General features: G+C 52.6%; 1 protein-coding gene across 1 annotated transcript in view; it reads left to right on the forward strand.

Annotated features, from left to right (window-relative positions):
• The first annotated feature begins 14,683 nt into the window (after nucleotides 1–14,683).
• Nucleotides 14,684–25,084, forward strand: part of LOC119114807 (uncharacterized) — a 30,385-nt gene continuing 19,984 nt past the window's right edge. The window contains exon 1 of the mRNA XM_037238843.1: nucleotides 14,684–14,788. The gene's annotated coding sequence lies outside the window, so the exon portion shown is untranslated. The remainder of the gene's footprint in view (nucleotides 14,789–25,084) is intronic.

The raw sequence follows: 25,084 nt of genomic DNA on the forward strand, positions 1-25,084 counted from the left end.
CAGAAGACATACTTTATTCAGCAAGTGTTTATGCAAATTCGTTTCACACTGTCTGATGTAAATAATTTCAGGGTCATCCCAGCAGAGCAATCATTCAAATTCACTCCACGAAAAGATCTTTTGAACCCACCAGTCCGCTACTCATCCTTCACGCATTTGGTTCGGCTGATGCTTTGTGCGCTGTTGTTGCGCAGCCGACTCCCTCCGCTGACTGATGCTGACGAGGATAGCGGGCCGGAGTAGCGGAGGGTGTCGCCGGGCGGGTCGCTTCCGGGGCGGACGGGTGCGACCGTTCGCATCCGACGCTGTTTTGCGATCCTTTTCTCTGTCAAGCTACCCGGCGCCTGCACTTAGTCTTGATGCGGTCCATGGCATGCTTCTGTTTCGCGACGGTCTATTGTAAACTGAGCTCATTTTTCCTTTGTGCGTGGACTATCCTCTGACCCGTAACATGCACTAAGAAGTGGAACCTGAAACGGCTACGCGCTCGTGCACTAGGAGTTATTAATGCGGCTGCCCGCGAAATAATGCGCGTACATGTACCTTGATCTTGGATCCCTGTCGCTTTACAACGGATGATGAACGACTATTGAATTCAATGCACCAGCTCGAGGAAAGAACAATGGCGATAATGGACGCGGCACCACACTAACGCCTGCAAACTCAATAAAAAATCGGTAAAAGGCGCGATCCACGATAGCGCGATAACATTGAACATGGTGCAAATGTGATAGGACGCTCTTAATGTAAATGACTCTCAGGAACGAATACGCAGGCCACAGGATAGGGGATGTATTCCCTGAAAGGCGCTATGGCCGATGAACTCTTCGCGGTAACTCACATGTGGGACGCATCTACATATATTTGGAGAGTGATTCACCATGAAATCGAATCGCCGAGATTTCACTTGTCGCCACTTATCAGGTCATCAAAATTTTCTTAAGCTTCCAGTTAGAAGTGACAGACAAGTGGCATGAAAATCATTTGATGAGAGGGGATGAGATATGACGGCAAAACGAGGAAGGGAGCGGTTATACAACATTTTTGTATCTCGGCATGACTGGTTGTTGGCAAGTGCTAGGTTCGCCTCATCTGTGAGTATCTACCGCCACAACCTGACTTGTTTTGAGACCCGACTTCTAGTCTCTAGTCGCATCGAAACTTCGTCTGGCGCAGCCCGTTTCAGTTTTTTTGGGGGGGTTCGAAACCAGTCGTGCTTAAGAGCATTGTGCTTTACGTTTAGACGGAACGGTTCCCCAAATTCCAGTACGGCCAGACACGACCTATCCTGGCCGGCTTAATCTGACCCGACCTATCCTGGCCGGCTTACATCTGAACCGACCTATTCTGGTCGGCCCACATCCAGCCCGACCTATCCCGGCCGGCTTGCATCGGACCCGACCTATTATGGCCGGCTTACGTTTGACCCAACCTATCCCGACCGGCCTGCATCTGACCCGCATGAGGCCGTCATGTCGTACGCTCATTCATTAGACAGTGCGTTTTTAAAAGACACATTAGCCGTTCTCACCATGGGTTAATGCACTGAAAGGTGTTTAAAAGCTTTGAAAATGTATTCATGAAGGAGTGGCATATACCGACACTTTGACCAGGGAATTATTACCTGCATGCAGCTTCACTAACACTCAGTAAACAAAGTCACGTTTATCGAACTCAATAGGTTTATTACATGAAACGAGACTCTCATAGATATTTTCTTCTTCAATTAATTCCTTCAGTTTGTCCAAATTATTTGATAATGGCAGGCGTGTCATTCAATGGTATGGATCGGTCGGGGGATTGGATAAGGGCTGCCGTGCCATTATTGCTGTCGTCATTGTCCTGTTAAGCAAGGTGGACACTTAAGGATCATTTAATTCAGGGATGATTTATCGTGAGCCTTGTTTAGGCATGTAAGCTTTGTAAATGCCTATAAAGAGGGACGCGGCCGGGATACAGGAGTGTATTTCCCCACTTGTGCGTTAGTGGACGTGCCGCTAAGTTTTGTTTTTTAAGGACTTGAAAATATTTAGTGGAAAGGGATTCGGTGTTATAACTACCCGTGCAAGCATGATCTTGCTTCCAACCAGGAAATCGTAGTTTTATGAACAAATACGCGAGGATTCTGATCTTCAGGACTAATTTGAGGCGCTGAAGGCCTTTATTCTTGCATCAATTGCTGCACATAGGCTTCCACAGCGGGGACCGCCAGGAAGTTTTGGATGGGGTCCGCGGTCACTACGCCTCGCGTAAGGCCGAGGGTGCGCTGGTACTCTTACGACCGGCCGCTGCGTCGATGCGGTGGGGCCGGTCGTGTATCCGGTCGATCATCACGTGCCTGCAGCCTGTGAATGTGATAATTTTTTAAAACGAAAAGTTAAAACTTATATTGACGGTATTAAATTATAGTGCACATGCTACAATACAATCTCCTTGAAATCATTTAACTTCCTTGAGGTGCGAATGCTTTTTTATACGCTCTTCGTCAATGACCACCACGTGCCAACACCATTTCCCCTGTTATGCTTTTGTCATGCGTTTTGTTATGTTATGTTATGCTTTTCAAAAGCTTTAAAACGTATACAGATGAGTCCTGAAATTGTGTGCATGTTTTGCTGTTCATTGTAACCTTGAATCTTTTTGTGTGTAAGTGCATTGAATGAGAGCGCCAATATATCACATTTACTTTACCCATACCGTGCTCCCAGAATCACAATTAGCGCGACAATTTTGATGAATACTGCTATGACAGTTATATCTTAATGCAATGCTATTGCATCTTTGAACAATCGTCCTTTAAATATGTTTGATGTGATGAAGTCTCGATTTCGGGGGGACGTCCCCGCGGTGCAGACCTTTCTGACAGGGCGAGACGTAGGCGGAACCATATAGACCCAGCAGGTAAGTGCGTCGTAAAGCCCCAATGACGGCGAAGGAGGGGGGGAGGGGGGGCAGACATAGTTCCTCTAAATTTGCTCTCCTTCCTCTTCCTCTAGGTGCAATCAGCCGCAAACGAGACAGGCTAGGCAGCGTAACGGCGTTGGAGTCGTGACTTGTTCTCATTCATGTCGAAACGTTCGACGGAGTGTTAAATAATGAAAATCTTTATTGCAAAAACATGGAATGTAAAACCTCATGCCGTGACTTCCACGTGATTGAAACCGTTACCCCGGAACACACAAAGTAAGGATGTTATTGTAGTAACTAGGTGGAAACAAGTCGTTAGGAAAATGTTGGATACCACTCTTCCATCATATCGGCCCCTGTCCTAAACTGGGAAGCTGACTGCCTCATTTCGGCTAGGATCGGACTTGTCCAAAGCATCTCGTCCACCGGTTTGCAATATTCTGCAGACTGGGATTTGGGTGGGCCTTTTATGACCTAGTCTCAAATATGACCTCGATCTGGTGATGTCAAAGCGTGCGTCGACCGGCCTGGATATAGAAAGCATTGCATCATTTATACAGAAAGCATGCCTAGAGAGGAAAAAATACAACTATAAATACAGATACCAGGGTGTTAAATGGTTTGGTGACGCCTAAGTGTCCCGAGACGCACAAATCAATCCGATCCCAAGAAAGTCGCCAACCTTCTTCCTTTATTCACCCCTCATCCTGAAATCCCACCATGCCCCGTTTATTCAGGGCAAGGCACATGCATCAGCCATGAGTAGGCTAAAGTCCCGGTGGTGGCAAACTTCCGGATGCATGTCATCTTGCTCCATCGCTCTCCGTTGCTCTTCATCTCATTGGCCTGAAATTTCTCCTATCAACTGGACGAGCTTTAATCGAAACCAAACTGAACCATATACAACACAAATTATATGTATACATATATATATATATATATATATATATATATATGTATATATGTATATATATACATATATAGGCAAGATATTATACTCGCGAATATTCCCTTCTATGGTCCTAAACGCGATTCCCGTTCCAGAAATATACTTGAGGTCTTGAGAAAGGGGTGAAGATTATGTCAGGGGGCATTGCCGCAACACCTTATGTTCGTGAACACTATTGTATCATAAAAGCTAATGTTCGAAGCACTTAATTCATCACAACTACTAATGTGCCATAACCTCTAACGTATCGTACACCCTAATGTATCATAACCTTTAATGTTCGTAACTCCTAACGTATCAGAAAGCCTAATGTTCATAACCTCTAATATATCAGATGTAATGTGTCACTACACTTAATGTATCACTGGGCGTAGTGTATCTAATCACCTAATTTTTCACAGCTCCTAATGCATTGCAGCTCCTAATATATCACAGCGCCTAATGTATCAGAACGGCCGTTAGCAGATCGAAGGGGTATCCGCCACAGCGTAAAAATATCTCTTGATACTATCTTGGTTCATTCACTCTTACAGGTGATACTATATTTATGTCTCCATCATGTTATTATAGGGTAATATGACCTTGTTTTATCAAATATTGCAAGTCGCATAATCTGGTATTCATTCCTTTTGTGAATGTTAAAAAAACAACTCTCACTCAACAAAAACTCCACAGAAATACTCAAAACGCTTTCGCCTGCCGGAGCCGTGCTGTGCTGTAAGCGCTGCGCTCCAAACTTGACCGATGTGAAAAAGAAGGTTTTGTATAACTTTGTAGACCTTTTTCAAACTCTCTCGACGTGTTTGTATCATCACCACAACTTCGTTTTCGTCTTGTAACCTGTAACCAATTGACTTGAGCCAAACATTGAGTCATACATGTGGAACGGTCGTAGTAAATACATGACGTGGACGTGTTTGACATATTGTGAACATTGGTGTCATATATACTGGCTAGAGAGCAACCATTGAGAAAGCGTGAATGGGAACAGCTTGCCAAATGCATGAATAAAGCACATTTTGGACACAACGCGACAAAGCTCTTCCAATGGCACCTTCATATTGTTCTGCTACGCAAGGCATTCCAGATCTTCGGCATTTTTTAAAAGCCTCAGCGTGGTGCTCCCAGAATTCCCCCCCCCCCCCCTGCCGGGCGAGCGCTAAAGAAATGACTGACTCTAACCGTCCCATTGCAACCATTTCATAAGCTGTCAACTCCACCATGAAATCCATAAGCCATTTTCTCTAGCACAGACAATCAAGCCATTCGCTCTGACCGTTCCCTTTCCGGTGATCCTAAGCTTTCCCGATGGTTTCGTGTTTGAGGTGATGCTGCGCCCGTAACTGGAAACAGCGGCGGCGATCACTTGTGACTTGGCGATTTCCACGCGACGAATTCAGTTTTAAACAGCCATCCGCTTTCTTTAGTACGCCTTCGGTGCTGCTTACATCATACATAAAACGCGCTGGTCGACGCACGTCTTATGCATTTACCGTTCAGTTCAGAACTGCATGCCATGCACACATGCATGCACACACCGGACACACCAGCGTAGAACCATACTCGCAGACTGAGGCGTCCCCGGCTGGGCCCCTCTCCTTCGCAAGGCCTCTCGTGCCCGGTCATATTCGCGCAGCATCCGACCATCTCGGCCCGAGACGTCCGCGCAAGCATGCGGCGCCTGGGGTCACGCAAACAACCCTCCTCGGCCGCCGCTGCCGCTCCTCCCGGTCAACCCGTGGCCGCGGGTGGAGAGCCTCCGCTCTTAGCGCGCCTGCCGGGTAACGGTGCCGGCCGACGCGCCGGAGGGCCGGGGGCGCGCCGTTGCCCCGGGCCCGAGTCGACGGCTCACTCGGCCGTGGCCGGTTGCTGACGGGACTGTTGACGATCTGATGGATGGACGTGGCGGCGGCCGGCCCGGCAGGCGGCCGTCCGGTGTGAGCAGACGCCGTCACAGCAGAGCAGGCGGACGCGACGCCTTTGGTCGTGAGTCATGAAATGTGTGCGGGACGCCGACATGCGGCTTGTATATGTATTCTTTATATATATACAAATATGTGTATTATATATATGTATATATATATATATATATATATTTGTATATATATGTATACAACGGGGAAGTGTTAAAACGTGCCAACTTGGCCGATAATGTGGGCAACAAACAAGTATATGTTCACGCAAGGCTTAGTGGCAGAAATGCTATTGAATGACAAATTTTGGTAGAAGCCGCAAGAAAAAAACAAATACAGCGCACACTGCAAAACCTATGGAAGACTAGTGAAGATGCATTTCATCACACGATACCAGCAAGCCGTTCCCCTAAGGAACTGTTACCGTACCCTATGGCACCACGGCATCTTTTTAGTCGTGTTATCCCGGTGACAAAAATATGCTGTGATTCTTAGTTGGTCGCTCGACTCCGTGACAGGTCGGCGACAAATCGGTGTCTTTTGTATAGCCCGACCGGTCGGACGATTCGCTGTCCGTTTTTTTTTCAGCCAACTCTCCTTGTACCAATCTAGACAGAACAGGGAAAGACTAAATATGGCGATCCATGTGACAGCAGGGGTATGTTTTTATCTTTGCGATGCGACTAAGATATCCTTTGAGATATCCTTTGCCTTGAATGGTGACATATGACACAAAACTAGTAAGCCTGTCATAAACAACAAATCGGTCTTTCCGGAGCGTGTGAATGTGATACGTAACACGTGCGCACACACACTTGGGAACACAGGACTGTCCGTCTAATTCCTTGTCGCGACATGTCAGTCCCGTGTCTCCGCGTACCCTGGGTGCGTAAATGTGGCGGAAAACGTAATAACCGACGAAATCGGCAAGGCGCATCCTCACAGGGAGCGTGCACATGGCACGTGACACGTGTGTCATCACTTGCACCATGTGGCTACCCGGACTTTGGACATGAGATTTTCTCGCGATCCTGTGCTGCCGGCGAAGGTTGCCTGTGTCACGTGACTACTCTGTATTTCACAAAAGTGAGCGCGAGAGGAGCGAAATGCGTATTTTGTATCCCGGCTGCTGGAGATTTTTCTCGATGACGTATCCCAAGATAAACCCAGGAGTTGTAGCTGACTGGGGTTCGCCGGCGATGCTGCCCGAGCGTTGCCAACTCAGGTTTTGAAAAACGTGATTAAATGTGAAAGCATGGCGCATGCATTAATACTGCATTTTAGTTAATGTTTTTTTAACCACCGAGGGAGCAGAACTCAACATATTTGGAATTGTTTGTACACGAAAACAAATGATACGACGAAGTGCTTTGGACCGAAACAGTGCTAGACCTGGTCGCATTCCCCAGCGTGAAGGGGAGGAGAAAGGGCATCGAGGGAGTTCTCTTATTTCTTTGCAGTGATCCCTCATGGAAAATAAGCACACTTTAGCAAGTAACGGGCTCAGCCTCAGCCCCCACCACCAATGGCTCCCGCTAGGCACTCTACCTTTTGCTCAGAGGATCCGCATCCCATAGCCACCTCTCAATTACCTCCAAGGAGGTACAGGGTAGCCACTTGGTTCGTGGCCCATCAGTACTGTATTCAACGGATTGGACAGAGATCGGTATCTAGCGCTAGAAAAGCGCGGAAGAAGCAGATCAGCACACTCCTCGTCAGTTGAACACTCGAACATGATTTTGTTCTGCGGAGACGCTGCGAGGCGATGAAAGACTCGTCAAGTCTAGCTCGTGTGTGGACGTGCTCGAAGTCGTTCAAGGTTTGGCCTCGTGCAGAAGGAGCGGGAAAGCAGAGCGAGAGACACACATAAACGCGCGCGGAGCAAGCGACGTCACGCAAGTCATCGTGATTTGTCACGACTGTTGTGACAAATCACGACGTTGTCACGTTATCAAATCAGCTCTTGAATAAGCCCGGCTGTACTGTCATTTTTCGATATAAGCCATCGTATCTCATAACGCCTGTGATTTATTTTCATTCCTAGAAAACCTAGCCCTCCTATATCCCGCAACGATCGTGACAAAAGCAGCATCAGAAACCAAACCCGTACAAGATGCTCGCCATTAGGGGAGAGGTCACGGTGTGTCTGTGTCACTGCTTATCGTCCTATCGCCCAAGGGCACGACTCGCAGTGCCACAGCCTCAGTGAGGTTGTGAGGTGCAGCCGCTCTTCGGCCATCTGCTGCACGTAAGCCGCGCTCCGCAGTCCTGGCCATGCTGGCCGGCCGACCAGCGGATGCACGGGCCCGGCCACGAAGGTTGGCAGAGTGGCGACGCAACGTTGCCATTGGCTGAACGTCGATGCACACGGCGTTTTCCCCCCGGCCTTGCAGGCAGCCGTGCAGCATAAAATGTCGACCGGCACTGCCGGAGCCGTGCCAGCGTCGCGTGAAGGCGTCTGCAGTCTTCCCCAGTCCAGACCAGCCTTTGGGCGAGCGCTCATGAGCACCGCAAACCCTGGAGCTAATTCCTCCGCCCACTCCGGTGAGGCTGTTTACGACGGTCCCGGCGCCGCGGGGTTGTATGCCTCTGTCGCTCCTCTTGGAGCGGGCACCTGCCGGGACACATTTAACTGGTTTCAGTCAGCTAGAATGATATTTGAGAAACATTACGCCACAAACATTACGAACATGTAAGCTTTTGATAGCTCCGATTGGTCGAATCCATTCACCATTTTCTTGCTGCAGACAGTAATAAGGTTAACGACTCAATTCCCCAACCTAAATGAAATGTGGATAGTATGGAGGGGGGATAACCGGCATGCACGTCACCGGTACAGAAAGTGGGGCCGCAATATCGTCGTGCAATTTGTCTAAAACCAGCACAACACAGGCTGCAACATTGCGACCATTGCTCCTTTTCCTATGTCAGTAACATCGTGGAAAATGGCATTAGGTCAGAAAGAACTAATGGTAGCAGATTAATGCGGAGAACACCAGCTTTCGCCCTTCTGCTTGGGAAATAGAACCCCAAACTTCGGACTGACAGGGAGCCAGCTTTTCGGTGCTGGTGGTCTCTGGCGGCCTAAGTCGTCTGCATTGTCTCAGATTTGGGGACTGTCTTTCTATTGTCAATTCCATTTTCAAGTCTTCGAGCAATCGTGTTGAAAGCCATGGCACACATTTTTAACTTGGCAGTTCTGACCAAGGCTTGAGCATTACCACATGAACGTGGGTTTTCCAGGTTGATACAAATTGTCTAACCATATTTCCACCAAGTCATGGTTCACGGGGCCCTCAGTGTTTTTTCCTAATCCAGAAAATATTTTAACGAACCACCTGAGCGTTTCTGGTCTAGCAAGAGACTCCTTAACCATTGCTAACTGAAATGTAAAGGGTTTTTACACCATGCAGGCGTTTAATGCCCGCTTCCTTCAGTTTATTGACTTAAAAATACAAACAGAACTGCATCTTCCCGTAACTTTTCTGACCCCCCCCCCCCCCGTTCCATCTTAAAAGGGTAAAAATTATGCAGTAAAAGGAAAGAAAATTGTGCTCCTTCGAAATTAAAGGGGCGAAAATATGATTTTTAAGGAGACTTTTACCCTCAAGGTGCCCTTTGTCAACCTTCTGCCCCCCCCCCCCTAACCAAGCGTCTAGCTGCACCCCTGCGCCTCACACGAACGTATAAGACCCTGATGGCCTGACTGCACCCGAGGTCGATAACCCCGTGTACGATCCCCCAGAGTGAGTGTTGTTTGCGTGGACTGAGGCAGTCGTCCCTCAGAGCCATCCCCGCAGCTTTGGTATGCGGACGGCAGGTAAGAGGGTCGGTCGCAGACGAGTCTGCGCCAGTGAGCTTCTAACCCCGATCAGGGTGACCTGCTGAGCAGGCGCCGAGGGTCAGCTGCACAGGCCGAGTCCTCGCCAGTGAGCTTCTAACCCTGTCCCCGATCAGGGTGGCCTGCTGAGCAGGCGCCTAGGGTCAGCTGCGCAGCCGGTCTACCCGCGTACTGGGCAAGCGACGAGTCAGCTGCGCAGCCGGTCTGCCTGCATACTGGGCATGAGGCCTGACTTTAGCATTGCGAGTTCTTATGCTGGAAATAATAAGCCTTCCGTCTATTGGGAGACACTGTTAAAGCAAAGACGCCAAACATTCTTTAAACGTATTATTGCAATAGTCATAATGGACTGATAGTCATAGTCATAATGGACATGACTAGTCATAATGGACGGACTGACTGATACTACAGGTCGACACGGTTGGTATCTTGCTCACTATTCCTTATCATGTTTCCTTCAAGCGCCGACCAAAATGTGCCACAGAGAAAAAGGGCGACAGGGACGTTCTCACCTATTTTTGCGGAATTTAAGATACACCTACGTCGTTGCATGCAAACGAACGCCCAGGTACAGCAAGTAGCCCCTTAGAATACTTCATCGTTGAACCCCTCCCCCAACTCGTGTCCCAAGGCGTAGCCGGCGCCTGCGCATCTGTCACCATTTCACAATCAGACTGCTGACACCGCCATGCCAACAGTCTGATTTAACTCCTTGCTCCCTCAGGTCGTGTCAGCTTCCTTTGACTACCATTGATGTCAGCTCACATCAAATTCAAGGCCGGGGTTTCCGCAGCAAGCGATGGTTAGGTACGAAGAAATCTGATCCCATGCCCAATCTTGGAAAACCAAATCAGCTGATTGAATCCCTAGAAAAATTGAAAGTAGCTATCCACATTTTGGGCTAAAAATTAACATCTTCATTGTCATCCTGTTTGCTAGGCCCCGTATTCATGTCAAAGGGAAACAATGTTCATCAGGAAGTGAGAACCATTACATCAGTTAAGTGGGTGTTAAACAATGCATGCATTTGTTTTATTATGATGGTTTGGCGCTGATATGGATCACCAGTGGCAGCCGCCGGTCGTGACCTCCAGCAATGCTCCAGGCGATAGTTCTATCACTGTTCTTTTGACAGGGTCAAAGAGAGAAGGAGCGACCAGTTCACCCTTTGATGCAGCTTAGAATTGCGCAGAAAGCTTAACTCATAAGGTAACCACGACAAAAAATTGTATTACCATTTGAAAGATGGGGTGTGGTGCACCGGCCAACCTGTAGTAGGAATGCACTCTCCAAAAGAACCGCCACTGATCATGCTCTCGCACACACGTAGCGTCACGTTGGTGTGACTGCGGAAAGGCCATATCCTCTCGCAGTGCACTTACCCCACGTTGGCGCGGAGTAGGGACAGCCACACTTGGCAGAAGTCCGTATCACAGCCAACGTCGACGCCTCCGCCCGGAGCGTGCAGCGGATGGCTGGTCCGCGTCTGACGACATGGGCCGCCCCAGCCGACCGATGAGTCGCCCCTCTGGCGGGAGAGTCCCCCTCTGAACGGTGAGTTCACCCCTCCGGTGGGTGGGCCGCCCCCTCCGGCGGATGAGACGCCCCTTCCGGAGGATGAGTCGCCTCTCCGGCGGGTGAGCCCCCTTCCTCCGGCTGACGAGACCGCTCCCTCCGGCGGGTGTCTATCTCACGCCCTCCGGCGGATGAGACCCCTCCCTCCGGCGGGTGAGTCGTCTATCAGGCCGGCGAGCCTCTCCATCCGTGGCTGCCCCAGCATTGTCCCACTCATCTTGGCCTCGTGGAATAGTGACATCACTTTCGTTCAATATTTTGACTCTCTTGCATCACAAGTCAAGCAGCATTTTTATAGAGCTGAACAACACTTTCCTTCCTCTTTATTTTGGGGATCATGTCCTGCACTCTGAAGATTGTGTGCGCCTCAGGCAGTGTGTTGCTTGATTCTTAGCACACTGCAATTCGCAATTCATCCTCTGTTGTTCCTCTTTGTGCCGAGAACCTTCAAGTGGGCCGCCACCTCCTCAGCGCCTGCGAACAAGCCGCCAGACGCCTTCAGTTTCTTCATCACGTTCAGCCGCTTCAGTTTCCTCACGCGGGCGACGGCCCGCTTCTTGTCAGCATGCTGCCTGAACTTCTTATCCACCTTCCTGCTCCAGTCCAGCTTCACGCTCCTCTTCTCCTCCGCTGTTTCCCGCAGTGATTTAGTACAGGTCTCTTGTTGCCGCTTTGCTTTGCGACACGTGTAGATTGAGCGGCCTCGTGGGAAACGAGGTGGTAACTGGACTGGAAAATCGGCTGGTTTTGGTGACAGCGTCCACTGCGGATGTGCGAAAACATATGCGGGGGACAGATCAGCGTCATAAATGGCGGCGGATGGATGGTCGTGGTGTTGAGTAATTTATTGTCATAACTCGAAGAAGGAAAATTCCGAGTTGTAATTCAATCGTGTTCCCAGCGGCAGGGACGCGCTGATAAGCCTTACGAGGAATGTGGGGACTTTCTCAAACCCTTCCTGAATAGCTCAGAATTTCGATTTAAAGGAGCCGACCCCGAGGAAGAATTCTCACTTGAGTCCCTGCTTATCGCTAGGAAACTTATGCATTTCGTTGGCCTTGGTTTTTCTGCTTGTGTGTTCTGTAATGTTTGCAACATACTTATGCGCCAAAATTCTTGCGCAATAGATGGTACGGAAACTTAAAACATTCTGTTAAGACAAAAATATGTGCAGACATAAAGCTGTTATCCCGCAAATTCAACGAAACGTCACGCTATGGCTTTGATCTATCCCCAGGGGCGTTTACTACAGCGGCTCTCTTCGGGGCGCACTTTGGCTTTGGTAATGGGACTATCGCATGATCTCGGTAGCAGGCCTTTGTTTGCTGTACCAATCACAAGCGTTCTTGTATTTACACCAGTAGAGGTGCGCACGGCGGTCGTCATGACGATGATGGTCGCGGCTGCAGGAAGAAACGAACTGCTGCTACAAATCGTTGACAGCGTAATTTGGACCCCAGAGTGATTAAATTTTGACATCTTGATTATGCCATTCTTAGACGTAACTGAAGTTTTACTTGAATATGTTTTTGAAATATGACGTTAAGGTGGGATACCCCTTTTAAGTCACAGTCCACAGATGTGTTCTTCAGTCACGTCCGAAGAGCGTGCATCGTTGGCCAGTCCCAGGCGCCCACCATGCTGATTGGGGCGGGTATCATTTGCGAGCTTAGCGCGAGCTTGCAGAACAGTAACAACCATTCCGTGCTGATGCCCATCCTTTACTATTTGTTTCTGAGCTATACGTCCGCGCAGACGGAGACACTATTTCGGGGAGAGTATTTCAAGGTCACCATGGAATTCATGACTTCTAATAACGTCTTTCAAATCCTGCCATTTCATAAGCCATGCGGTGATCAAGGCAAAAAAGAAATGAAATGATCGAGTCGTTCATATCTAGCGTTCGTGAACACGAGTTCCAGATATAACGGCCTTCAGATGGCTCTCAATGCTGTGCGAGGTGCGATGACGTAATCAAACAATGACACACCGAGGAGCATATTGGCTTAACAAAGAAATTTCGTTGCCCAGAACAGTTTTTCTACTTTAAAGTATACCAATAGTTATAAGTGAACTTATTTCATCTTATTCGATGCTTGCTCCAATGTCTCCATATGTGAAACATCCCTTTTAATTGCATCAGTGCGCCATGTATCGAGTACATAAACGACCTTCAACGTGCCAGGAGACACGGAATCGGTATTCTAATCCGCTGAAATTAAGAACATATATCACATTCCTTGTCTTGGCCAGAGCCGCCACTGAATGTTTTTCATTTCTCCTGATGGCGCCTCCCCCCCCCCCCCCCCCTGGAATATTGTGTCTTGTGCGATTCCACTGACATGGGCAGTAGTTTGGCAACACTGTTTCACTTCACTTCACGCCATATGACGGATGCGAATAACTGCCATATCGGTTGACGTCATTGCCCCGGTCTCAGCGATCGCATTCTTAAACATAGCTTGGGTTGTTTGGATTAGAGACCTTTCGGTCAGTCATCGCTATTTTAGAGCTGTGGCCTGAAGGACAACGGCGGGTCAGAACTACCCGCACCTGTGGGTCCATCCGCCGAAAATACGTCCGCCTTTCTCGAGTTGTGCTGAGCACTCGGAGGGGCCCCCAACCAGGGGGTGTGCTTGGGCGCGCTCATGGCTGGTGCATGTGGCCTGGCCCAGATAAACGGGGTGTCGCGAGGATGAGGGCTGAAGCGAGAATGAGGAAAGTAGAGCGGAAGGCTTAGACACAGATGCTTCACGGATCACATGCACGCTCACTCCCGGCTTCAGTACACCCCAGTCCTCTTGGCGTCCCAAATGTGAAGGAAAGTGAAGCATACGGTCCAATGCAGAGCATACAGCAGATAAGAATGTCAAGCGATGCCACTTGCATTCTCGGCTGCGCCAGTCCTGGGGCCATGCGACCCCCCCCCCCCCCCCAGACAGCAGCCGGTGCCACCAGACCAGTCCCGCGCCCATGCAACCCCCAGGCAGCAGCCGGTACCACCAGTCCCGCGCCCATGCAACCCCCAGGCAGCAGCCGGTATCACCAGTCCCTGGGCCATGCGACCCCCAGGCAGCAGCCGGTACCACCAGTCCCTGGGCCATGCAACCCCCAGGCAGCAGCCGGTACCGCCAGTCCCGGGACCATGCAACCCCCCAGACAGCAGCCAGTATCGTTAGTCCCGGGGCCATGCGACCCCCTAGACAGCAGCCGGTACCGCCAGTCTCGGGGCCATGCGACCCCCTAGACAGCAGTCGGTACCGCGCCAGCCTACGGCGTCACTGGCACGTCACCGAGACGATGTGGAGGCTCTATTCCCTTCAAGTAGACGAGGCTCCGCTGTGAGATCGCGCACGCCCACAGCCCTGGCGGCCACATCGCGCAGCGCCGGCGCCACCTGGCGGCTGGCCGGCAGCCGCGGAGGTGGCACCATCGCGCGGCAGTGCGCCGAACTGGCAGCGGGCGCCGGCGCCCGTGGTCGCAGCAAGACTCGCAGTCGTGTGGCGGAGGGAGGCACCGCAAGTTGGCAGCCGGGTGAAATTCACGCGGTGCCTGGAGCAGCACCGCCCACGGCTGGAGGGGAGGAGAACACCGGCCACTGAGGTACGAGCCGCTGAGGGCGCCGGGCTAGCGGGTCTGGGGCTGGTGAAGATTAGGTCACCTTTGTGTTGCATGGTAGGTGCGTTTGGAGGCCCTCATCCAGGTGGGAAGCGTCATAACCTTTGCGCCACTGGGAAGACAGCTAGTCCGTGCTGGCGGAGGCTTGGTTTTCGCGACGGTGGCGTAGGCAGGGACGCACAGTTCTGCCTTCTGCTAACCTAGGAGTGAGGCATAGAGATGCTTTGACCGACAGCATTTGTCCTGAAGCTCATAGCACGGACTCGGTGATGGCTTTTTAGCCAGCAAGTGCAGGTTGTGCATTTCGAAACCAAAGACATGGTAGCAAATCCCGATTTTTTGTGGGCAGTGCCCATGGGCCCCCGCGTCATGTACGGGTCGTCAAAACACGCGACCCTGCACAACACAAACAGGAACTTTCCGCGCCACATTACGATTGGCACAGGTGCGAAACCATGACACCCAAACCAAAACACCATCAGTAAAGCCCGTCTGTCGCATTCATGCCCACGCGTTAAACAAGCTTGTGCAGGCTGCTCGCAGTCTGCGCCGCTGACAGCAGCTGGCAGATCGTGAGCAACCAACCAGACAACGCCGGCCGCCGCGAGCCAACAACAATCCCTTGGCGCACGCCTCCGGCCCCGCCCGATTGGTCCTTTCCTGCAATCACCGGTGGGCATCGGCCGGTCGCTGCCGCCCGCCGCGTTGTCGCGGCCGTCGCCGCCCGCCCGGCCGGGTCATTGCACTCAGGCATCGGCGTCCGGTACTCTCATTACCATGCTGCAGGGGAGGTGGCCGGCGGCGCCCGGTCCCAACCCCCTTGCGTGACCCCTCGCGTCTCACTGGGAGGGGGCGGGGCGGGGCGTCTGGCGCCGGATCACTCGGCCGACACGGCGGGTGATTCATACGGCTCCCCCGCGGCCGCTCCCTTGAGCCTGATTCTGCTGGACAGCGCGGGCTGCCGGGCCCCTCCCCGCCGGGGCCGGCCGGCCGGCGGCGGCTCGGGCCCACGTGACGGTTACGGCGCTGTCCAGGCCGCCGCCGCCGCCGCCACCGGCCGGCCCGCCCGCCCGCCTGCCGGACGGCCTTGAAAGATTTAAATGCCGCGTCTGGGCGGCCGGCAGCGGCCGCTACCCCTATCGCCGGGGGCCTGTTTATGTTGGGGACTGGGTGCGGCCGACATGTCGGCGGTGACGCCGGGTGGAGAGGGTCGCGCCGAGCCGGACCGCGTCCCACACGTCCTCGTCGCAACCAGCACCAATCGGGCGTCACCATCAGCACCAGTCAGACATCACAACCAGCACCAGTCGGACGTCACCACCAACACCAATCGGACGTCACCAGCGGCCGGGGCTGAGCGGTGCGGTGTGAAGACGGTCGAACGGATGTGTCTGAACAGGCCAATGGCTGAACGGGTTCGTGGGACCACGTTGTGTCTGGCTGAAGGGATTCATGGTCTAGCGCTGCCCACCTGGTTGCGCCCGGGCTGGTTCATTGCACCCTTTACCAGTTGAATTCTGTCATCATTTAATGGCCAAGCATGTTCCACACGTCCAGTGCATGGGCTTGAAGTACCAGCACCAGTTCTATTCCGCACAAGATGTCAAGTACAAGTCTCGCTGGCGATCAGTTTTACTGGTGCACTATTGACTCAGTGGAATGTTGCATGGCTTATTATAGAACCACCTGCAGGGATGCAGTTAACTGTTCCATTATGGCGCCCAGCGAAACTCTGAACCCGGCTGCGCAGCGCTCGTACTAGCGCTGGACCTACGTTTTACGTTACAGTGCTTTGATGCTTTATGTTCGGCCCAGGGGTGGAGTTTCTTATTCAGTTTGGGGGCTTCGTCCCCCACCCCTCCCCCTCCTCCCAACTTCGACTTGAGCTGCTCCTTCATCATTGGAAAGAAAGTAGGCCAAATCTGGGGAGAAACCTGTTTGTTGGCATACTGTGTGGGTGGGTTGGGTCACGTTTTGCTGTTCAGCCTCTCCCACTCCCTTGACTCATTTTGTTGAACTACACGCCCGTTTCAGATCGGGGTGGGAATTGTAGCACGTCTTCAGCGAAATCAACCCCGATAAGATTATTGTTCCGAATTTTATGCTAGATAGAAAGAACCCGCGAAAATCTCCGTGCTAGAACCATGCATCTGTGATCCATATGAAACAAGTACCAGGCACGTAAACGTCCCATGAATTTATGTTGTCAAATATGCCATCTCGCACTACTTTATTACCAAGGTACACCAACGTTACCCCATCCACTCACCCACACCTTGAATTCGGGCCAAATTTCCTCGGTGCTCTCATTGCACAACATTGCGCGCGTCATATCCTCGCCAACCTTGTCTACATTTGCGTCTCCACGTGCCGGGGTCGAGCCGGAGACGCCTCCGGGAGTACTCCCCGGACTCCCTCACAAACGGCCTCGCTATGGGCGGGAATTTTCCTCCTTTCTCGGGGCTGCCCCGAAGGCGTCTCCGGGCTCGCCGACGCGTGTTTGGCTATTGCAAGGTGCTTGGCGGTGCCGACGTTTGTGCCTTCAGTGGCTTGCCTCTACGTTTCGAGAAAAAAATTGTGTACGAAAACAGAAATAGCAATGATGCTGCGCATCAGAACAGATTTCGCTGACTCAGCTGTGAAGCCGAATATGGTAGACAAGAAAAGGCGTGGAACCCGTGCTGGTGGGTAGTTTCTTGATGCTTGAGGAAAGTGGAATAGAAGGATTACAGACCGCGATGTGTAGGACGATAAGGCGCATTGTGACTACTGTAGGCGCGTTACGGTTGGTGTTTTGTGCACCGGTGTACATGGCTGAAGATTTCGTGGCAGATTTGACGCAGAAGAATCAGGTATTTCGGGCCCTAGGCGGTACTCGCCGTCCGAACCACGTTAACCTCACGGCGCCCGATGGGAAGTCAACAAAACGGTCAATATGTTTCAAAATTTGACGACCTTAAATGTTTCGCTGCTTAGGAATAAAGGTTTTGTTTTGTGTCACTGAGAAGTAAGTTACGGAAGAATTTCTAGGAGATATGCTGCAGGGTTTTGAAGTCCAGGGAGTTACATTTTGTGTCCAAATGAGTTTTGTGTCCTAATGAGAACAGGTTCGTTAGAGCTGGTGATTCACGTTATTGTGTGATCCATTCCTTGCTTTTGGGAGTTAAGTTGTGGTTTTTTCTTGTATTGGGTTATAAAAGGTAACAAGTCAGCAATTGTCATTGAACCTAGTCTTCTGCGTTATTCATATTCGGTTCAAGTTATAACCAAGAGACGGGCTGAACGCCAACCTGAAAAGACATAGGTTCTGACTAGCTTTCATATGAAAATGTTCTCTTAGCCCCCCCCCCCCCCCCCCTGTGTGTGTGCCCATTACCTTGCTGAAGGCGTTGGGTTAAAGACAACAGAAAAGGATGATTTTATATTGACGTAGCATGCAGGCCCAAACGGCAATCGCTCCAAAGCTTCTTCCATCTGTAACCAGCAGATTAGCAATATACGGATTACAAGAGTGCTGTCGAGGTAGCGTGATGGGAAGTGGAGCTGCCAGTTTTTCAATGTTTGCGAATCATGTAATATATTCAAGGCTCGCTTATGTGAGTTAAGTCAAGGCGTTTACCTGGAGGTATGAGCACAGCAAAATTTAGTTGATAAGCAAAACTAGTTGAGGCAGTTGTTGCCAAAAAAGCATGAAGAAAGCAAGGCAAATTCAATGCCAAGAGGTGCTAACACCATCGCATGAGGCTTTTTGAGGTTCATCATACTTTTGCCTCCGACCTGGATGGAAAAGGGTACTCCACCCCGGGATCCGAAATCTCTTACGCTGGTTTTGACTGACCTTTGTTCACATGAACAAGAGGGAAAACTCCTTTTGAGTCGAGCGGCATATTGCTGTAGAAAACCGCGCCCGCCCGCTCAGCCACCGTGGCCTGGTAAACAGAAGACCCACTGAGGGACCGGAATTCGGTGGAACTCAACATGTTTTGATATGGCAGTGAAGTTTAGCTCATGGATCTGTATTTCTGCAGCGGGGAGAGACTGCAATTGCTTATGTTTCCTCTCTGCAGGCCGTGCCAGATGGCTTTTGCATATCATGTCGTGCATGTTCTTCTGTTGCATTTTGTCAGTGCACCGCGATGAAGTATCATACTGAGAATAACTCGTGATCTTATCTGTATGCTCCAAGACCAATAGTGTGGATTTCTTACTCACTTCAGTATAGCGCTGGTCGAGGTCTCAGGTACCGCAAGAAGGTAATGTTACGCACGGCCGAACCTACCTGGTCGGTCTCATAAACAAAGCCGCTTGGCGGAAGGAGTCGCCACGTCAAACACCTGTCCGACGTTCTGCGCGCCACCTGTCGCCTGTGGCGCGGTGTATCGGTGTATCACAGGCAATAGCGGCTCTTTCAGCATCCCGGCACTCGGTCGAGGCTGGAGTTCACGGCGGTCAGCGCAGGGACGCGTCCAGGAGACGAACGGCGTGCGCCGCAGTGGCGGCTCCAGGCGTGTGCCGGGGGAGGGCGTCTCGCGGACCTAACGTCTCACGGTCGAGCATGCGCTAGCCCGCACAAGAGAGCATTCGGCTGCCAGCGCCCATCCTTACGCCTTTCCCGGCGATGAGGTGTGATCGCGGCGGCCAGGGTCGCATTCCAGACGGACCGCCCGGCGCGGCCGGGCCGGTGCCGGTCGGCATCTCGGCGGCGCCACCTGTCCCGCTCAGCGGCTTCCGGTGCCGGCCACGCCGACCGAGCCGGCCCAGAGCGTCGGCCGCCGCTGATGTCATGTCGCATGCAGTGTTTGTGCGGCGTCTGGCGCCGGCCGGGGCCCCTCCGGCCGGCGCACGGGCTCCGTCCGCCCCCGGCCCAGCCGGCTGGGGTCGGACCGCAGACCGCTACAGCGCCGCCGCCGCAGTTCTGCCACCTCGCCTTCTCAGACATGTTATCACACACGGCACTGGAACTGGGGACTGGGGTTCTTTGCTTCAGGTAGGACCAGAAGCGGACTGCTCGTTGGGTCCCGGACACGCTGCACTCCCTGTGTGCCCTCGGGTGTGCGGGAGGGACCGCTCGCGTCGGTGGTGAGCCCACGTTTCGTGTACGATCGCGGCACGAGGCGTGCAGACGGCCCCGGCGAGTAATCGAAAATGTCGGTGATGTAAGCGAGCGCGGTGTCTCGGTCCCTTGGAAGGGTGACCGCGTCACCATGAATCAGCGACCGTCCTTGCGCATCGCTCCGAGTCAGACTAAACGGACCCTGCACCTTCACGCTTCGGTCCAGCTGTGGCTCGCTCGCTCCCTCGCAGCCCTGGGGAGCGGTTTCACTTCTCAAGGACTTCTCTGTATAACACAGAGGCCAGGAGGCTCATTTGGCTATTTGTGAACGCTGAGGACTGCATTCATTAGGATTATTGTAAGCAAACGCCTCGGCGTCAGTAAGGCATGCAAAAGTGGGGCGTATCTTGTTACTTATTCCCCACGCCTGGAGTCAACCGAAGCCCGGGTTTTCTGAAGGCCAGCGCCTCTCCCCGGCCGTCATCTCTCCCCCTACCGATGAACCTCTGAATCTCGCCGTGCCGCCCTCCACCCCGTCTTGCCTAACGCACCTGCGCGGCGGCCGCGTGACGAAGCGCGCGCGGCCCGCCCCTCACTGCGCCGCCCGCTCGATCGTCACGCGGCGTGCGCGTCCGCCGGCCGGCTGGGGACCGGTCCCGTGACCGCTCACGCCGCGGCCGGACGGCGCGTGAGGCGTGAGCCGACGCGTCCGTCACGCGTCCGGCCGTGCGCGAGTCAAGCGCGCCCCACGCGCCCGCATTACCTGACCCGGCCGCGACGTCCGCCGCCGCGTGCCCTGAATGGAAACGAGCTGACGCAACGGCACGGCGCGTTCGGCGCGGCGCGCTCGGAGCCTCGTCCGGCAAACATCGGGCCACCGGCCGGGCTTCGGTCCTGCCCGCGGGGATAGGAGAGGCGACCGCGCGACCCGGCGGATCAATGGCTAATTCAAGGCTGAGCCGAGGCGACGGGCGTCGCCCACGGCTCCTCTCATCTTCAGGCGCGGGGGCGGCGGCGGCGCCGAGGTAAACCAAACACAGCTGGGACGCGAGAGCGCGCGTCAGGGGGGCCGGCCGCTCGTTAATCTGGTGGATGCGGCCTCCTCCACCTCTGATGAAGCTAGTGAGGAGTTCGCTCAGACATCTGGGCGCGCTGCCGACCTCTGCCGTCCTTTCCGGTTTCTTTGTTCGAGCTTGCGCACCGCTCCTGCTCCCCGCAGACGAAATAAATCGGCCCAGGTGCCGGTAGCACTTGGCAGGCTGAGTGCCTCCAGCCGCGACATCGGCGCCGAGGTCTGGCTCAGATTATTGTGACAAGTTAATGCACGTTTCTGGTGAGGTTTCGCGCGTGGTGAATAAACATAATGCAGAAATAAGAGGCCTGAAATCTGTGCATAGAATGCATATTCATGTTTCCCACAGCACCGAGTGCAAGCAGATGCCTGATGTATGGTCAGATTTCACTGACGATCAGAATGCTGCGGACAAATAAACAAGCGTGGTTGGTCACAGAATCTGATACCTTTTACAGAGGCTGTGCCTTCCCAAACAAGCCAGTGCTGTTTTCATTCCTCCTTTTTACAACTCCGGCGTTCGTGGTATGAATCATTCATTTTTAACGGCGCAGCCACGCCGGGACGGTGGATTTCCGGACTGGCAGGAGCAATGGCTAGCTGTGGCCGTGTCCTTCCACGCGCCGGTACTGCCGGAAAAGATGCGCCGTCGCCACCCAAAGGCTTTCATTATCTTCTATCACCTGTAACCGTGGTTTTGAGGCGTAGAAAGATTGCTATTATGCGCACGAGAGCGGTTTATTTCAACTTATTGCGTTGCTAGTTTGTGACTGGTATTGCAGGTAGGCCGCTGTTTGATTTTGAGCCCTTGTCCTTTGGTTACATACAGGTCAGCGAAAAGCAATATGCTGTGCCGCGTGTAATGTATTATGGGGTACAACTAATACAAGAACACGGGCGTTCAGATGGGTTACATGTTATCAAGTAAAGGTCGAAGTACTGGTGGATCCAATTCACTCTTTAGTGGCTCCTGTTTCTAATGCTGATTTCCCCTTGTTTAGTCTCCCCTGAGGAGGGAAGAGCACAGTTTTTCCTTGTCCGCATTGTCCGTGGGTCTGTCATGCCAGACACGTATCGCACATCATTCCTGTTCGTGCATGTCTGAACAGTATTTTTCTGCACTACTCGTTGATAAAGAGGAAATCGCCCACCGGACAAGGTCCTGCATATTTCAGAGGTGTACACACGAACAGACCTGTGCTGGGTTCCGCTTCAGCTGAATCGACTCAGATTCAGATAGAGAGGTTGAAACTAAATATGACTAGAGGGGTTTAGGTCTTAAGAAGGACAGGGCCGCGAACTGCATCAAAGAATGTTCAAGGTGGCTATTTCAGTTAAAAACTCAGAAATGTGGAACACTCCCTTTAGGGACTCCTTCACAAAGACACTATCGATTTCTCGTCGACACTCGCGTGTTATCTCCTCACCGGGCCTGACGTAAGCCACCTGATCCCTTTCCCTCTTCCAAACATCCCACACATGCGGGCCGCCTGACATCACCCGCCTCTGATCAGCCCCAGCAGTCACCGCAGCTGGGCGGGCGGTGGCGGCGGCGGTGGGAAGGGGTTTCCGGTGCGCGGACCCCAAGCTCTCCGGAAGGGTCAGAGGTCGCGGGCTCGCACCCCGGGCGCCACACCAGACGCGTTGTACACAGCACCGTCCGGTGACGACGGTGGAGGCGTTCTGGGCGGCGGCGGATGACGTCACACCAGCGTTCTGGGCGGCAAAGGATGACGTCACACCCTCCCCACTAGCGGTGTGCGGCGCGGTGGTCGATGACTTGGTGGTGGTGGATGACTTGATTGTGGACGCCGCGCGTCATGGACTGCACTGAATGTGACATAAGGCAGTGATGAGGAAATCGGTGTCATGGGGGGGGGGGGGGGACTGAGAAAACAAGGCGGCACGGCCCTCCCCTCGCCGCTCCTGCGCCGTCAATGACAGAGCCAGGAACCCGCGCTGACCGCTGTGGGCGGCGATGCGATGATGCCAAGACTGTCCTGTGCCTGTCTGAACAGCTCCCCGAGGCGGGAGCTGCCCCCCCCCCCCCCCCCAGCGAGATCGCGAGGTCGGCGTCCTGTCGTCTGACCTCGGGGAGGGGGGGGCTGACCCCGCAGCAGACGGTCAGACGGCAGTCCCTCGGCAGCAGGGGAAAATGGCAGTTGGCGACCTCGGTATGGTCGGAGGAAGAGGTGATGTTTCTGAAGGGTACCGTTACGACTGTCGTTCAGTACGGCTCCGACGGTGGAAGAAGTGTGCGCGTGCCCTGACAGCGGGACTATGTCACGACCCACCGTCAGACCTGTCGGCGACAAAGTCTGTGCCATCTGGGACCATGCTACGCTGAAATAACCAACACCATCCAGTTGCTCTCGAGCCTCAACATCGTCATCATAATCATCCTCTAGCTGTTCCGCCTTGGTGGGTTTTCATCTCATCCGTGCACAAGTCTGCTGGCTGGTGATTCATGATTGGAATGCTCGAGACGTGTACTTAATGTTCAGTGTCAGCGTTTTCCCGGATGGGCTATTACAAATGCATTGCAGAACGGAGGTCCAAATACTTGCGTCGTTTGGTCTGAATTTGGTGTAAGCTGCAGCAACGTTTCATGAACGGTCCTCCAGAAACGCGTTGGTCCCCGTGAGACGCGCTTTACTTGTGCAGCGGCTGATCTCAGCGATCAGCAGTCTTGCCAGACGAGATCCTCAGAAGGAAATCGACAGTTGTCGCTCCGGTTTATTGTTCTCCGGCATTTTCCACCGCAAAGCTGTGTTCAGCAGCCTTTCAGTGGAGACGTGTGTTCAGCACGCGTTCGGCGTAAGTCTGTGTAGTTGATAGCCGGCCAGCGGAAACTCTTGTTTGGCACACGGTCTTTCAGTGCACACTGCGCCTGATAGTCTTTCAGTACGAACCTGTGTCCTGCGGTTGCTCGGTGTAAACCTGCGCTGAGGAGCCTTCCAGCGCGTGCCGGTGTTGTGCAGTTTCTCGTCGCATACACGGGGCCCGGAGGTCCTCTCGCGCAAGCTTGTGTCCGCGGTCCCACCAACGCGCTGAAGCAGACCAGATATTGGAAGACCACTGGCCTCCCGCAACAGCCTGCTGAAACTGATGGCTCACGTAGTGCTTCTACCTCACTGCTTAATCCTTCACGGGGTTGGGTGTCCCAAACATTATTAATGGTTTACCTGCACCGGAGGTGGTGGCATGTTTCCGGTTCATTGGGTATCCTTTTTCCGCTGAGTTCACTGAGAAGCAGTAATCCGGCAGCTTTGGTCTCAACACGGTCCCATTGAGAGATGAGCGCCGCATTGCGGTGCATCCGCTGTGGAAGTGTCTTGGCGATGATGACACACAAAAGTCGGCATATGTCATGAGTTCAGGATTTGTTAGACGAGGGGTTCATTGTACCAGTGTCCATCTTGCTCGTTCTACGTACCTTGAATAAGAAAAGTAAATGGCAGGCTCAGTTCCCTTCAACTCCATAGCAAGCCGTGAAAAATTGGTGTCTTCAGCGTGTGCTGAGCTGAGATCGTAGTGACGTGCTTTTGTCGGTGTATATTGTACTTCTTACAGCTTGGCTGAGAAAAGCTCTTAAAGATCCCTAGCACCCGAGGTGTACTTTCTACCGATTCAGATATAACATTGCTATCAATCTCGAATAAACATCACAATGAAAATATGGTCTTCGGTGAGCAATGGATAGCGAGTAAGTCGATGCTATCAATCTCGAATAACTATCACAATGAACATACGGTCTTCAGTGAACAATGGATAGCGAGTAAGTCTAGACTGAGGAAATACTTGTACTTGGGCAGAATACCAGACCAGCAGGGCGGTGATTGGGGTCTGAAACAGACGAAGGAATGGAGAACCATTAGTAGGATGTCCTATTTGGTAGGTTCCAACCCATTTTTGTGGCGTTAAACCTGCCGGCAATTATATAATTTTTCCACCTCCTTGCAAATAGTGACATCACCTCACCGTCCAAGTGAAAAGCAGCTTCAGGACACTGCCGCTGCGCCACCACGGCGTTCGTGCGGAGTGTGTGTCAGCCGTATTTTGGCGGCGGTCGTGACGAAGTGTGGCCGTGGGCCCCAGCAGCGGCAATCGGCAGTCTGTCTGATACGGTGCCGGTCCTGCAGTGCTCCCACCGATT

This window comes from Pollicipes pollicipes, unplaced genomic scaffold (genome assembly GCF_011947565.3).
Source record: "Pollicipes pollicipes isolate AB1234 unplaced genomic scaffold, Ppol_2.1 Scaffold_3087;HRSCAF=3621_pilon_pilon_pilon, whole genome shotgun sequence".
Classification (NCBI taxonomy): domain Eukaryota; kingdom Metazoa; phylum Arthropoda; class Thecostraca; order Pollicipedomorpha; family Pollicipedidae; genus Pollicipes; species Pollicipes pollicipes.